The sequence below is a fragment of the Pantherophis guttatus genome, chromosome 3, assembly GCF_059756535.1.
Source record: "Pantherophis guttatus breed Tessera chromosome 3, ASM5975653v1, whole genome shotgun sequence".
Lineage (NCBI taxonomy): Eukaryota > Metazoa > Chordata > Lepidosauria > Squamata > Colubridae > Pantherophis > Pantherophis guttatus.
The window spans coordinates 21,254,340-21,270,835 of NC_142065.1; the positions used below are offsets into that span (position 1 = coordinate 21,254,340).

Consider the following 16,496-nt stretch of genomic DNA (forward strand, 5'->3'; position numbering starts at 1 on the left):
GGGGGAAGAAATCAAGCAGGGGGATCGGGTTGGGGGTGGGGGGTTTGCATGCTTTTGTGCGCGTGTGAGTGGCTCCTTCTCCCACCTACCCCGTGCCGCATCGGGGTTTCTTGACCGGGATCCTGAGCCAAACTCTCGAAAATCTGGACCACTTCTCTTTCATCCCGATTTCCCACGACTGCGGGAGCAGATCGGAAAGTGTGTATCTTTATTTCTTAATATGCGCCTCCCCCCCCCCCTTCCACCCCATAGTCTTTCCTTCTTCCTTCATCCATCGGTGCTTGAATGTAGGTTTTAATTTATCGGTGGGAGGGAAATTGAACTCTGAACTCAGACTATTTTTATTTATGGAGAAGAAGAAAAAAAAATCCAGGTTTTCGTAGTGGGTGATTCTCTTTCCCCCCCCCCTGCCCCCCCCCAAAGCCCCTTCTCCGGTTGGGAAAAGTTTTTCTACCTCCTCAGTGTAGGTTGTCTTTAGCATCTCTCCCGCCCCCCCCCCCCCAATATCCTCGGGATTGATTTGGAGCCATCGTAGCCGAAAGCCGCGGACAGAAGGTAACTCCCTAAATATTTCTGGAAGGGAGGGGTGCGCCGAGAGGAACGCTGCGAAATACCTTTTGTGATATCTCTCTCTCTCTCCCCCCCCCCTCCTTCCTTCCCCGTTTGTGCCTCTTATTTGGATGAACTGCTGCTGCTTCTGCCATTTAGTAACTAAAAACTCGCCGAGAGAGAGATTACAATCGCTCGGGACCTTTTGTAGCCTGACCTCCAGCCATCTTTGATTTCCGACTTCCTAAAATAACTCCCGTGAGCTAATATGGTGGGGGGGGGAGAGAGAGAGAGAAGGGAGGGCAGAGAGCTTTTAAAAATCTTCCCGAAGTAGCTGCATGGAACCTCCACCTTCTCTCTCTCTCTCTCTCTCTCTCTTTCTCATTCACTCACTCACGCGGATCTCCTATAATTGATAGCGTGGCTTGATCTTTTGGCAGATTTAATTGATTTTGATAATGGGGAGGGGGAGCCGGCGCTGGAAAAGAAGCGCTTTGGTGATGGTAAAAGCGGAGAACTGGACGAAAGGGGGAAAGGGGGTACATTTCGGGATGGTCCGCTGAATTAGAGACGAGGACTTTGAAATCTCCTCCAAGGTTTTGGAAAACTGGATTTCAAATCTTATGATCCATCCTTTTTTTTTTTCCGGGGCGGGGGAGGCGCATGGGAGATGAATGGAGTTAATGGACCCACCAGGAAGGGGAAGACACTTTAGGAATAATCAGTTTAATATAGAGAGCCCTGAGCTTTGTAGTTTCGGACGTGGGGTGGGGGGGGGAACCTGATACTTTAAAATATTGGAAACTATGCCTAATCGATACACCTCTCCAATCTCTCTCTCTCTCTCTCTTTGGATCTCTCTCCCCCGGCTCCAGAGGCATAAATGCAAACTTTGGGTGAAATCTTTAGGTCTACTTTTAATGTTTAAGCAAGCGAGGAGAGGGTGAAGATCTCCCTGAAGCCCAGATCCGCCATCCCAATTGATAGGAATGCATATTTTGGGAAAGGGTGGGTGAGAGCTGCAGGAGGTTTGAGTCTCTTTGCCCCCCCTCCCCTCCCCTTCAGCCTCCCTCTTTTCTTTTGAGTCCAAACGTGCAATTGTTGAGCCCGGTTAATGGTGATTTAAGAAAACGAGCGAGCGAGCCCAGAAGGCTATAAATCCCATGTTTAATGCATGACTGTTTTTCCTTTGTGCATCTGGTTAGGATGGAGCTGGCGCGGGAGGGGGGCACGTTGGAGGTGATGTTGCCACATGTAAATCTCGCTGCCGGCAGCTGGAAACCCACCCGGGAGACTGTCTTGAAACAAAAGGGTTAATAACTTCTTTGGAGTTGCGTGATGGAGGTGGGGAGGGGGGAAGAGAGCGAGGGCAATCGGAAGATTAGGTAGATGTTCCTGCTTAAAGTGTGTTTGTGCTCCCGCTGCAAGGCACCCGAGCTTCCAAATAATACTTCTTGAATCAATTTTTATCTCATAACACACAAATTAATTTGCAGCCAAGGTTTCAGCTGTTGTTGGGTTGTCGCTTTAGGGTTGCGGAACCCTTTAACATCAGAAGAAATGGGGATTGGGGGAGGGAGGGAGAAGAGAGAGAAAAGGCGACGTCTTGATAAATCTTTTGAGTATGTTGTCAATCTGGGAAAAAGCATCCGCGCTTTTTAAATCGCGCTGAAATGTTTGTTTATCGTTGCGGATCCGGGATGTTTCGATTGCTCTGCTGCGCCACCTCGAGGATGCGGCCGGCGTCGCACGGCCCATCAGATTAAAAATGTGGATTTGGTTTCCCTGCCTTTGGGTTTTTTTTTTTTAATGCTCAGGGGTCTGAAGGATCGGATGAAATGGACAGCGACACCCAGACGCCTATCTTCACAGAATGTAGCTGAAGGTTCACTGAATGAAATTTCTGAACAGGGTGTAAGCCAATGATGATGTGGTCACATTAAAAGGAAAAAAAAAATTGCATTTGATGCCCTTCAAATAAATTGGGCCAATTCCCAGTTAATAGAAAATTGCAGAAGATCGAGTTCGGCCTATCCAGCTTATTAAATCACTGCACTGAGCAAGGTATTTGATCTCCCAAGATTCTTTAAACTCTCTTGCTGAATTTCCATGCAACAAAGCCAAAAAAGGCTTTACTCGCATTTTATATACAGTAAACTCAGCTAGTGTGGCTTCATTTATTCAAGAAAATAAGCAAATTAAAGTTTAACACACTGTCTGAACCCCACTGTGGTTCTCTGTCCATTCCAATTCTGAAAGGAATGTGCTCAAAAAGAAAAAAAAACCCAGATATTTTGGACATGAGCTTTAACTAATATGACCACTCTAGTCCAAGATTATGGAAACCCTCCTGCAAAAAAATTAGCTAATACTCCTACATAGGTAATCAAGCATCTTGTTTATTTAAAAGATTGCAGCAGTTAAGGTGGCAGGGTTACAGTATCAGAAAACACTTCAGCTGGATTCACACAACATGCTGCTAAACCTTAATGTGGTTAGTTGGCATGTACCTTTGCAAACTGAACCTCCTCACTATTCTGGCTAGTAAATGGTTGAGGGTTCTGTGTGCTGTATGAATGCAGCCTTTGCTTCTCCTTCCATTTGTAACCTCAGGATAAGCCTGAGAGGTAGATGTAGCCAAATACTGTAAGGAATTGAACTTGGGTGTTTCACATCAGCCTCAGGGGATGGATAAGAGAGTCAGTCTGGTGTAGTGGTTAAGGTGCTGGCTAGACACCAAGAGACTATGAGTTCTAATCCTGCTTTAGGGATGAAAGCAAGCTGGGTCACTTTGGACTCATCATTCTCTCTCAGTCCATCCTACCTCTCAGAGTTGTTGTTCTAGGAAAAATAGGAGGGAGGACTGCTAAGTATGGACGCTGCCTTGAGTTAACAAAAATAAATGCAGGATTAAAAAAATCTAACATACTTTCCAAAGAATGAAAATTGTGTTGTATTACTGTACTGTCAAACTCTTGCCCTCTATTTTTGTACTGGGGGATGTATTTAAATGGTAGGGAGAATCGTTTTAAAGGTGAGAAACTCATAGAAGATATCTGACTGTTAACAGTTTGTGCGTGGAAGAAGTCTAGCAACTTAGCTATATCTAGCTGAGGCACTTTAAGGTATGATAATAATTAAAATAATTATTAATTAAATAATTAAAATAATTTAAAATAATTAATTTAAGAATTCTGAAAGATTTGTTGGGAGACATTTTCTCACATTTTGGGTGGGGTTTATAATGAAATCAAGCTCTTTATCTTTTGCCTTGAAATGAAATCCAGATACTACAGAAATTTGCAAAAAAGACTTAAGTGGATATGGAGAGGGCCAGAGTGGGAAGGATGATTAATTTGATGGGTCAAAATAATAACAGGTGATTGTCTTAAAAGCAACCATTTCATACTGACAATTAGCACTTCCCACCGTCCAAATGTTTTAATTGCTCTTTGCAGCTGCTAACTGTCCTTGAGGCAAACTTCTTTTTTCTTAATATGTGAGGTATATCTGATAAGATTCTTCCATATGAATAACTGCAGGATCTTCAGGTATTTTTAACTATTACATTTGAAAGATAAAAACGAATATAAAACAGCACGGGAGAGCTCTTAAGGAATACTCTTCCTGATTACGTCAATTACTTTCTGACATAAACTGGTGTGGAAAAGATCTCCAAATATTTCACCTGAAACACGCACAGGTCATTTTATTTCAGAAAGGAAAAAAAAAAGATTAAGCAGTGCAAACCTTCCTTAGGACAAGAAAGTTTCTTTTATGCTTGAAAGAGAAGGTAAGGGGGGGGGAGGTGCCTTCATGATGATTTTCTTTCTGTCCCCACCTTTTTTTTAAAAAAAAAAATTCAACTGAAACATCATATTGGCTGCAGTGATTGGGCCTTTTCTCCGAAGCCTCACGCAGCTTATGATGCTTTTTTGACAAGCTGCTGCTCTAACCTTTGCCTCCTCCTGCCTTCTGTGGGTGGTAAGTTGATGTCAAGCTTACAATTAGGACTTTCCCGCAATTGACCTTGGCAGCAGGATTTGGGGCTGTTTTGGTTGGTCTTAAAACACTGCCCTAGTGTTAAGTGTGGTCTGGAGTTGCCTTGTTTATAATTGGAGGGACTTGGTGGTACGTTGAAGCTTCCATAGCTTACTAGTCGGTGCAGAGGAAGAAATGATTCTTGGATAAGGTAGAACAACTTGTTACCCTCTTCTCTTTCTTTCTGTCTGTCTCTTTCTCTTCCCGGGTGATGCAGTGCAAAATTGAATGAGGTACTCTCTATTATTACTTAAATACATGGGCTTCTGGCTGGTAATGTCTGGTTTGAAGTTTATATTTCCCCCAGCTCTAGTCTTTGAATTCAAACCCAGTCCAGATCACTAGCTAAGAATTCTTTTATGGATCTTGCAGTATTTTACATAGATAGTGTTATGTTTATCAATGCTTTTTTTGATATGTTTATCATAATGCTTTTTAATGCTTATCGAATGCTCCTGGCAGGAATGCAGTATTAGCCAATACGGATGAAGTCATGACTCTTTTGTGCATAGATAACTCATCAGTTGTGATCCTGTTTTTCTAAAATGCCACCAGGTCAAAATTTTATTTTAAATCTCTTTTTGTTTCCTGTATCTATTTGCCTGTTTGCCTTTCTTAGAAGGCTACTTGTGATATAAACACAGGATTCTTTAATTTGATCCATCCAAATTTGAGAATTTGAACATTTCTCTCTCTAAGTCTTTAAAATCATGTTTAGTAGAATTGGTAGACTTTTTCACTAAAGCATAATTTTCTTTTAAAGATGTGTTACTTGTGGGAAAGAAAAGGTATTACATTCCTTCAAATGGTTAATGTTATGTGCTGTTCCAAGGCAGCATATTGAAGTCTGTTTCAAGTGAGTGAATTCCCTTTCACTTCTGTGTGGCTTATTAGCAACTACAGTACACACATTTAGCTATCTCCAATCTCTTAACAAATGTGTTTGGGTGTTTTGCATTTTTCCTAATTTGGTGCAAGACTTTTAAATCCAGGAGAGTTTTATCATCTGCTTGACATGTGGTGTGATATTCACAAACAGCTGTGACAGTTTGATATGTGTTTTAACTTAAATGGCTGAAAGCAAAATCAAAAACCTCATGCATTTAAAAAAAAATTTTTTTTGTTACAGTGGCCCACACAAGCTTCTTGGTGACCCACATGTGTAACTAATTAGTATTGATTTAACTCTTAGGATATCTAATGGTGTTATCTTCATGCTTGGAATATTGGAAATGTTTAACCAAATAAAGCAACACTCTCCCACCCCCATACTAAGCCTTGCTATGTGCCTAAAATTCTTGGCCAAATATCTACCCAAGAAACAATTTGGAAATAGTTGTTCTTGGTATTGGCCCCGTGGTTAATGCAACTCTTTTGCAGAACAAGTAAAAAGCTTGTTTTGTGAGACAGAAACTCTGACTTGTAACATGATCTGTTTGTAATGTTCACAATGCTATAATTTTAATAGGAGTAAAACCATCCATATTCTGCCAAAGAGAGAGAGAGAGAGTTCTCAAAGTGCTTCCTCTTGACTGAATTATGCTCTATTTGGGAATTACAATCTCTGCTTTGGTGGACAACTTTTGAAAACAAATTTTTAAAAACCAATCCTCATAATGGAAGTGGGATGAATATAATAATTCTCTGAAGCATGAGAATTCTTTTGGAACAAATTGGATCCTATCAGCAGTTGTAAGCACTTGAGTAAATTAAATCAGATTATGAAAGGGCACCAGGGAAAACTTCACGGACTTGTGTTAAATACTGATGCCCAATATCGCATGATCTCATCTACACTTTAAGATCTGCTTCCTGTTTGTTGTGAATCTAGATTTCTCAGTGGAGTTTGGTGCATTTGAGTTATTCAATAAGTTTACAAGATCTTTAAGACATAAAATGCCTATGCATTTTTTGAAGAGGTACAGAACCTGATATACAGAACACTGGATCTGGGGTTAAAATATTTCCCAATCTAATTTTTCTACATGCATTGGTATCCTAACTCCCATCATCCCCAGACAATATGCCCAGTTTAAATTTGAAATTTAGCGTATACCTAGACCTGTATTCTACAATGTCTTCTCACATTTAAGAGAATGGGATATGCTATTCTTTCTGGTTTCTTATCTAAGTGTAATACATAGATTCTGATAAATAATAAAACAGCTTTTCTCAATTTAATGTTCCTCAGGTACGTTGGACATCGAGTTTTTAAATTCTCAACAAACATGGGATTATGGAATTTGAAATTCATTGTACCTGCAAGGGAACTAGATTATATTTGTTCAAAAGGCTAGGCAGTGGTTATTTATTTATTTATTTAATTTATGTATGTATGTATTATTTATTTAATTTGTTTGTTTGTTTGTTCATTAGTGGAGCTCACAAGTTCTAGTCCCAGAGCCAGCTGAATCATTTTCAGTCACCCACCCACCTCACAGGGTTGTTGTGGGGAAAATAGGAAGTGGAAGGTGTGTTGGATATGTTTGCCACCTTAAGTTGTTTATAAAAATAAGGCAAGGTATAAAAAAATAGATAAAAATGATGATACAGTTTGGGCAAAAGAACAGGTAAAAATAGGTACGCTAAATTCTATTAAACTTCATTTTTTAATGGTGACGGCTGCTCACATTCACTTCAGTGACTAAAAAACCCCCCAGCATAATTAGCATTACATCATGCTATGCCTTTAACCATATGGTAGTTTATTGGTCATGATGACTAGTTTGGCTCAATAGGCTTTTGTTGTGATTCAAATGTTTTGTTTCTTTTTGCATTGTGAAAGACACTCTGAATGCATGGGTGGTTTTGATTACTTCAGATTCAGGCCTGAGTCTTGGTAGTGAAATGTGCCCGAATTGGTACTAGGATCACGGGGATTTGAGAAGAGTTGCATGTGGCCGTCCAATCCCAAAGGTGCTTTTTCAAAAGGCAACTGGACCTTGTGTTTTTCTTTGAAGTTGTTCTCTTCTCACCCAAGAAGCTTCTTCAGAGAAAAAAAACACCTTCGGGACAACCAGCTTATTTCACCTTTGGGAAATAAGGAGAAATTTTCTGACAGAACAATCAACCAATGGAACAGAAGTTGCCTTCGGAAGTCATGGGAGCTTAATTACTTGAGACTTTCAAGAAGAGATTGGATTGCCATCTGTCAAAAATGGTGTAAGGTTTCCTGCTTGGGCGGGGGGTTGGACTAGATGACCTACAGCAGAGGTCTTCAAACTTGGCCACTTTAAGACTTGTGGACTTCAACTCCCAGAATTCTCCAGCCAGCTATGCCTGGAGCTATGCTGGCTGGAGAATTTTGGGAGTTGAACTCCACAAGTCTTAAAGCGGCGAAGTTTGAAGACCTCTGACCTACAGGATCCCTTCCAAATCTGCAATCTGTAACCAAGACGTGGATGACTGAGAATCTCCATAGAAACTCAATAGACTTTGCCATCCAATCTCTTTTCATACAGGCTTTCTCCTTAGCAGGAAGCGGTCTACTTCACAACTACAGGTAGCTCTCGACTTATAAATAAATTAACATTTATGTTGTTAAGTGAGACATTTGTTAAGTGAGTTTTGTGTTATTTTACAACCTTTCTTGCCGGTTATTAAGTGAATCATTGCAGTTGATAAATTAGGAACCTGTTCTGTCCACTCCCACGAGTGGCCTTGCAGAAGCTCAAATAGCCCGGCAGTAACAAACGCAGACTAGATAGACTGAAGCTGGCCCTTTAATAAATAGTTCTCTTCCAAAGCGTTTATCAGTCCAATAGTTACCGGGCAATGTTCCAAAGGTCTTGGCAGACAGCCAGCAGGCTACTGCAGGAATGCAGACTCTCGTCAAAAAACTCCAGACTAACAGTTGTAAATCCACTACATCCAAAACGCCAACAAATTGTTCACCATGCCTTTCCAGCCCAGTCACACCCCTTTTATACTTTGTAGGGTGTGGCCCTACATCTGACCACACCTCTTGGGACGTGGCAATACCTGTTCTCTACGACGTCTCCTACGTCTCTGTTGCATCCAATAAGGGCTCCCCCTCCTCATTACCAGCCTCTGTTTCCTCCTCACTTTGGCTGGGGTCCAGAGGCACGTCATCAACTGTCAGTTCTTGCTGACTCACCAGTTAAGCCCCTCCGGCACATAGCTCATGACAACTTCCTCCTCCTCCATATCATCCTCCGACTCAGCATGCGAAGATAAATCAGCCTCCAGGACCGGGGTCACAACAGAACCTTAAATCTTGGTTGTTAAGTGAATCTGGCTTCCCCATTGACTTTGCTTGTGAGAAGATCACAAAAGGTGATCATATGACCTTGGGACACAGCAATGGTCATAAATATGAACCAGTTCCCAAGCATCCAAATTTTGATCACATGATCATATAGAGATGCTGCAAATGTTGTAACTTTGAAAAACGGCCATAAGTGTTCTGCCCCAGCTACGGACTCCAAAGAACACAGCACCCACAAAGTCTATACAAAACTTAATTTACTAAAATAACTCAGTCTTTCTCAAACAAATGCTGTTAATAAACTTTCTTAACAGCCTACAAGAAACCAAAGATAAAGTAATCACAATCTTACTATGGTTGGCAGAAAGCCCAGAAGCAATTTGCAGAGAATCCACACACGAAGGAGAGAGAACTAAAGTTGTTCCCTGCAAATTGCTTCAGTCAGCGGTCCTCCTTAAATAGGCTAAGGGAGTGGCCAATTAGCCCCAAGCCTTACTCTTGAGGAGACCTCCTCCTGAGGAGCCACTCCTGCCTTTTGGCAGCTCTGTGCGCCCATTTATCGAGAAGAGGCTCCTCCTCTTCATCCTCTTCACTTAAAGGAGCTTCTGGAGGTCCTGAAGGCCCTGGCTGAATCCCTGCCTCTGGCACCACATCTTCTTCAGCCTCCTCATTGTCTGACTCGAGTGCCAGCTGCAAAGGCTGCTGGCGCAGCACCACACCAGCCTCCTCATTGTCAGAATCAGCTACAATCTGCACAGGCCGCTGACGGGCCACAACAATAAGTTTTTCACATTTTTCAGTGCCATTGTAACTTTGAACTGTCTCTAAATGAATTGTTCGAGTTGAAGACTACCTGTACTGTTAAGATTTAAAACCAGGTCTGCGTGATTTGTGGTTTATCAAGCTCAGCCCCGCCTTCCCTGTGAACTATTTCTCTATACCCATCTCCTGCAGCAAAACAGAAGATGCCTCATCTTTTCTGGAGGGCTGCAAGTTAATGGGTGTAGGAACAATGTGACACAATTTGGTGAGTCACTATTGCACTGGTCTAATTTTACTTTTGTTAGCTCATTTGTTTCCTTATTGCCTGAATTTTAGTCTTATCTAGTTGAATCATGGTTGGCAGATAGCCATTACTCAATAACATAATCTTTTTTTTTTAAATAAATTTTATTTATACATTGCAATACATTGCATTGTCAGGGTATACCATTTACAAATAAGAGAGACCAAAGAAAAGGTGATAGTAAATATTAACAGACGAACTAATAACAGTAATAATATAATAGCAATAATAATAATATAACCAAATAGTTTTAACTAAGTTTCTTCTTACATTAGCTTATTTACATTTGTGTTGATTATTATAATTATAGTTATATACATCTCTATTTTCAATACAAACATTCACAGTCTTACTTTTTCTAATTTCTACCTATTGTTTCTATCCATTCATAAACTTTATTCCACATCAAATAATATTCTGTGTCTTCTTTATCTTTTATGTTTAAAGTTAGTCTGTCCATTTTGGCACAGTCTGAAATTTTCCAAATTACAGCCTCCTCTGGTGGGGTGTTCTCATTTTTCCAGTACTTAGCATATATGATCCTTGCTGCTATCAACAACATAATCTAATATTAGGTATACTGGATGAAAAATTATAAAATGGTGGTTGAAGAATTGAAGATCTATTCCTCTTGTTTCTTTCTCAAAGCTGCTGGGTCTTTATCTCTTCTCGTAGTCTTATCTCAGATAATCAGAGTAAAAGTCTGCCTGACTTTTTCTTGGCCGATTCTCTTTGCTCAGAATTCATATTTTGCTGCCCTGGTATTAGGAGGCTTCTCAATTGCTTCTTTGGAACTTAGATTTATCATTCTTTGCATGGAGCAGATAACAGGTCACTGCTCCTATGTTTAAAAAAAAGCATTGAGCATCTTGCTTCCCTAAAGCTTTCCTAGATCTTGGTTCTTCATAGTTGGGGGATCGGTAATTGATTTCTTTCACTAAGTTTGACCTTCGTCAGCATGAATCATCTGGAGTTCATATAAACTGAAAGTATTCTTCTACACGGCACCTAAAACTCAATGCCATCACCTTTCTGCATTATTTAATTTCAGTTTTTTCACATTTCTGAACCATCCATCTCCCGCACAAATACATTATACATCGTGTTTGGTCTTCAAGCTTTAGCATCACAGCTAACTCTGTGCAGGTGTTGAGTGAATGCATAGAGCTCAAACTAGGTTCAAAAATGGGACAGACAAGATGCCCTACTCCTTTCTTTCACTGTTTACCAAGTAATTACCATGCATGTCTACAGGAATGCTGTATAAATGTTTGCTTGAATGCAAGAATAACTGTTTGCATGATTTGGAAGCCTGCTTAAGATTTTGGATCATGTAGAGAGAACTGCATGCGTGTTCAAACCAACATGAAAAGATGGTCCTTTCAGACCTCTACTTATTGTTGGAAGTTGTGAAATGGAGGGGGAAGGGCTTTATTTATTTATTTTTTATTTTTTATTTTATTTAATTCCTATGCCATCCCATCCCACTGAGCTTGACTCTCTGAGGGCTATGTTGCAACTCCATTCTCCGTATCTTTTCGTGTCTTTCAACCAAAGAGGGCTAATCTCACCAGCATTTCTAAATTTTGTCAGCATCTACTTATCCGATAGTCTGAGAGAATAAGCTATGCTTCTCATATCAGAGCTAGAATTCATATTGGGGGTGGGTGGGAACGTTAGTTCTTTCAAGCTTTTAATGAAAATGGCTAATTCCTGGCTGTCGGTTTAGTTGCAAAGCTCTCGTGCCGGCATTTTCTTTCTTTCATCACTGAAGGCTGCTGATGAATCCATTCTAGCTGCTAGTTTCTGATCATGGTTGGTGGCCATGACAGCACAATCAAATGGAATACCTGTTAAATAGGAAGCATAGCTTGGGATTGCTCTATTGCCTTTTTTGGCACACTCCTATGAATACCTCTGCTGGCATTTGTGAGTAGGTTGTGGTTGAGTCTTATTGTTCTGACCTAGGCTTCCTTTATTTTCTTTGACATGCTGCCAAATACCTAATTGGCAATTATCTTGGCAAAGCCACATGGAAACATAGATTCAGAAATGGAGCTTCAAAGTACAAACCGACACCATACACAACGTTGCTTCCTGCAAATGCCCACATGCCTTTGCTCTTCCTTTATGTCTTTTGGGAGGGGCCAATCATCTCCAAGCCTTACTCCTGAGTCGTCCCTTTTGTTTTAACTGTTCTTGCCTTCTGGCAGCTCTGCGCATGCGCGCACTAGGAACATATTCCTCCTGTTCCTCTGGCTCTCTGATGTCCGCCTCTGGAGACTCCAGAGTCCGCACATAACTCCCAGATGGCCCTGTCCTCATCTCTGCCTCTGACGCAGAGCCCTCGTCCGAGCCTTCCCCAGACTCTAGGACTGGCCCATGTTCCTCCCCAGCCTCCTCATTGTCCGACTCTGCTGCTAGCTCCACAGGTTGCTGGCGGACCACTTATTTCTAAACCCAGCCCATTGAATATTCAACAAATCATAGTTAAAATAAGGGAGAAATAACTGACCTTTCCATATTGAGATCTGTAACATTTGCCCAAGCAATGTAATCAATTTTGCTAGACATCCACAAGCTTAAAAGATATGTCAGTATGGCAGAGCTTGTATCTTGTGCTTAACTGAATTTCAAGTTTCGATCATAACTGAGTCTGGCAATAATTAAGTCACGACAGTCGTATACTGAATTTATGACTTTTTATCAGAGCAGTTGTTAAATAAATGCCACGGTCATTAAACGAACTGTGTAGTTGTTAAGTGAACCCATTGTTTCCCAGGGGACAATTTTTTGCTAGCAACACTATACTAAATTTCAACCAAAAAATGAAATCATGGTCTTGTGACCACAGGACTTTGCAAATGGCTGTAAATGCATGCCAGTTGCCATGTGCCCAGTGGTGGGATTCAATAATTTAACAACTGTTTAGACAGTTTTGATTTAATTTTGAAAAAGACGACTGTCGAAAGAGAACTGGAAATATGTGGTATAGGTAGTCCTTGACTTACAACAGCTCATTTAGTGACCGTTCAAAGTTACAACAGCACGAAAAGGGGGATCTATGATTGTTTTTCCCACTTACAACCGTTGCAGCATCCCAATGGTCACATGATTAAAATTTGAATGCTTAGCAACTGGTTCATATTTATGACGGTTGCACTGTCCCTGGGTCATGTGATCCCCTTTTGAGATCTTCTGACAAGCAAAGTCAACGGGAAAGCCAGTTTCGCTTAACAACTGGGTCATTAACAACTGCAATGATTCACTTAACAACTGTGTATAACAACAAATGGGGCAAAATCTCACTTAACAAATTTCTCACTTAGCAACAGAAATTTGGGGCTCAATTATGGTCGTAAGTCGAGGACTACCTATATTTAGTAGAGCTGTTCATCTTTAATGGATATGAAGAGAAATACTTTTTCATCGTTTCTTCTTCAGTTTCTTCCTTAGAACTGTTCCAGGAGATAGGAGGTACTCCCAGAACAGAGTTCATACAATACGGGAAGACCAGAAGCCTTCATAGTTTAGCATAAAGGAAGACTAAGGCAATTGGACTTGTGTTTGTTTTTCTGCTTCCTTTGACAAAGACATTTCTTAGTCCACCCATTGCAAGTAGCTGGGTGGAAATAGGTTGGCAAAATGTTTCTTCTATCTGAGTTTTAAAGGAGGCCTTTGATTACGATTCTTCTGTCCGAACTTCGCATATAAAACCAGCTATTGATGGTCAGACACTGTGGTTGGCAGTTTGGCATTGGTGTACCTGCAGCTGTGGTTATTGACACCCATGAGTTCTTGGCCCATCTGTCATTTCAAGATTTTTCTCGGTAAAATAAAAGTGACATTGGTATACTGTAAAAGCCCGGCATCATTTTTTTTTTTAATTTTATTTATATGCCGCCCTTCTCCGGAGACTCAGGGTGGCTTACAATGCGTTAAGCAATAGCCTTCATACTTTGAATATTTATACAAAGTCAGCTTATTGCCCCCACAAACTGGGTCCTCTATTTACCTATCTTAGAAAGGATGGAAGGCTGAGTCAACCTTGAGCCTGGTGAGATTTGAACTTACAGTAATTGCATACAGCTGGTGTTAATCACAATGCTATCAGTCTGCTGAGCCACCAGGCTCATACCTTACACTCAAGCGTTTAGCTGAGCCCAATAGATCCTGTAGACCAGGGGTGTCAAACTTACCCACCCCCGGTTTAGCAAAGGGGAAAAAAGTTGTGATATGTCACATAACGATGTGATGATGCAAGTTTGACACCTCTGCTGTAGTCATACTTTGAAAATTAAAATTTACAGGAGAAAGCTAGACAAAAATCTCATTACTTGGCCTTCTAAGAAATAGATAGTTTGTCATTGGCTATGTCCATTTTGTCATCCACACTATTGGAAGAGAAGTTCTCTGTAGCTATTTGATAAGAGCATCTCAAAAACTGATATATGAGTATTGGCTCCCAAAGCTTTGCATGCCACTGATCTTCCCCTTCCCTAGAGTTGCACAAACCTTCAACTTTGCTAGGTTAAAGATGACTCTACTTGCACTTTTCTTTCTTTCTTTCTTTTTTCCCCCACCCTGTCCTTCTCATCTTTTGCTCTCCCCACTGGCATTTCCAGTCAGCCCTGGGTCCAAGGAGAAGGAGGGAGTTGGCTTGGAAGTTAGGCCCACAAGAAATGGACTCTGCAATGAACACTGTAAGGCTTATTTGGGCAGCAATCTGCTACTTGAATCTTAGCATTCATTTTGAACTCTAGTTAAGAAAGAAATTTAAGAGAGTTTGCAAATCACCCTAAGACCTGGGGTCATATTCCTGTGGAGTTTTTAGGTGCGTGAGTTCAAAGAAATGTTTCAAAACCACTTTTTCCACTGCTGAGTGTGATAAGCCATTTTTGTGTGTCTTGGCATTAAAACATGCAAACAGCTTTCTTTTTGGGGTAGGGGGAACATGAATCTCTTGCTCCGACTGAACTCGGCAGTTTCTTCTACATCTTCCATAAAACTTTTATTGGTATAAATGATTCAGTGTGTGTCTGCTCAGTTGTGGGTGGAGGAACATGGTAGCTACCTGTACAACATTTTGGTAATTGTTAACAGTGAAGCTGACGTTTATTCTTATAATGAGTGAATTATTAAAAAAAAAAAAATAGGCCGCCTTGCTTTTCTCTGTAAAGTTGCCATTTACTTTTATAAAGTTTTTGTTTTAAAATCTGATGAGTGATCTTCAAAGCAAGCTTAATTAGTAGATTAACTACAAGCTACAAATATCTCAAAATACTGCTTTTCAAAGACTGCTCCTTAGTTCACGTTTTGAAGTTTTGCTGAGGCAGTATTTCCTGCAGTCATGGATAAGTTATTTTCTGAATAACTATTTACCCGAATTTACCTGAATTACCCGATTAAGCACTTTACTCCTTCTGTTTTAACAGCATAGGAGTTCACACTTTTTTTTTTTTAGCGAACAAGGTAATGATTGTGGTTATTTTCAAGTATTTCTTTCCCACCAGCTTTGTCATTTGGCTTTTAAAATTAAACAATGAATCAAAATGCATTGCAAAATTAAGAATGCTCCTGCGTACCATTTGGATCATTTTATGCACCCTGTGAAATAACAACAAAGAGTCTTTGCACAAACTCTGCTGGTCAGGAAGTTTCCCCAGTAGAACTCCCTTGTATAATTGCAGACTTAGAGGCAAATTGGTCTTAAAGGCAAATCTGTTTTCAGTGATCCGGTGTTCCATTATCATGATTGAGCTGACTGTCAGGGCATTTGGCGGGGTGGGGGAGCAGGGATTGAGTGCTGTGGCCCAGTAACATCAGGAGCCTAGGTCAGACCATCTGATGGACTTCCACAAGGTATTCTTTGAGCCACACCGCATGAAGGTAAAAATAAAGCCTCCTTTTATTGAATTTAGTTCACAATCACTGCATGGGTGTGTCCAGGGGTGAAATGCTACCGGTTTCCACCGGTTTGGGCAAACCAGTAGTAATAAAAGCTACCAGTTCGGGCGAACTGGTACTAAAAAAACGCTACCAGTTCATCTGAAAACGAACTAAATTCAAACCACGGAGGATTTCACCACTGGGTGTGTCCGTTTAGTTTCCTTGACAGCATTTCAGAGGTGATTTGAATTTGTCACCTTCTGGAACATTTTTAAGATTTCTCTGTCTAGTTTACTTTTTTTTGGGATTTGTCAGTGGCCTCCTTTCCAAGTACTAATTGGGTCCAGCTATTCCAAGATCAGCCATAGTGGCTTGATGCTGCCACCAGTTGTGACTTGTGTTTTACTGGAACTTATAAGCAGAAAAGCAAGAACACTGATGATTCGAAAAAGAATAAAAAGAGGGAAAGATAGGTAGAAGCATAAGAACCTGGTGATCATTTGCCTGCAGAAGCAAGCAAACATTTAGTGTTAGGACTGCATTCTGATATCTAAAAAAATGTTAAAATCATGGGGACCGGATCTTTAACCTTTTTAAAGATACTTTTGGCCTGGATGATTGAGTTTTCAATGGCAGACTACATTCTGAGTTTTAAATGTTTTCTTTTTGAGGGTTACACAAGTCATAGTTATAATGTAGTGACATCAAAATTTCAATCCATTT

The 16,496-nt window shown here is 40.6% G+C and overlaps 1 protein-coding gene across 3 annotated transcripts in view; it reads left to right on the forward strand.

Moving 5' to 3' along the window:
- The window catches only part of SALL4 (spalt like transcription factor 4), a 34,284-nt gene that overhangs the window by 698 nt on the left and 17,090 nt on the right, over positions 1-16,496 (forward strand). Inside the window, exon 1 of one of the 3 annotated variants that reach the window (XM_034433022.3) lies at positions 2,196-2,613. The exons of 1 other annotated variant lie outside the window; for it this stretch is intronic. The gene's annotated coding sequence lies outside the window, so the exon portion shown is untranslated. Of the gene's footprint in view, positions 1-2,195; positions 2,614-4,608; positions 4,742-16,496 lie in introns of those variants that run through there. One more of the 3 variants, XM_034433021.3, reaches the window with a different exon arrangement.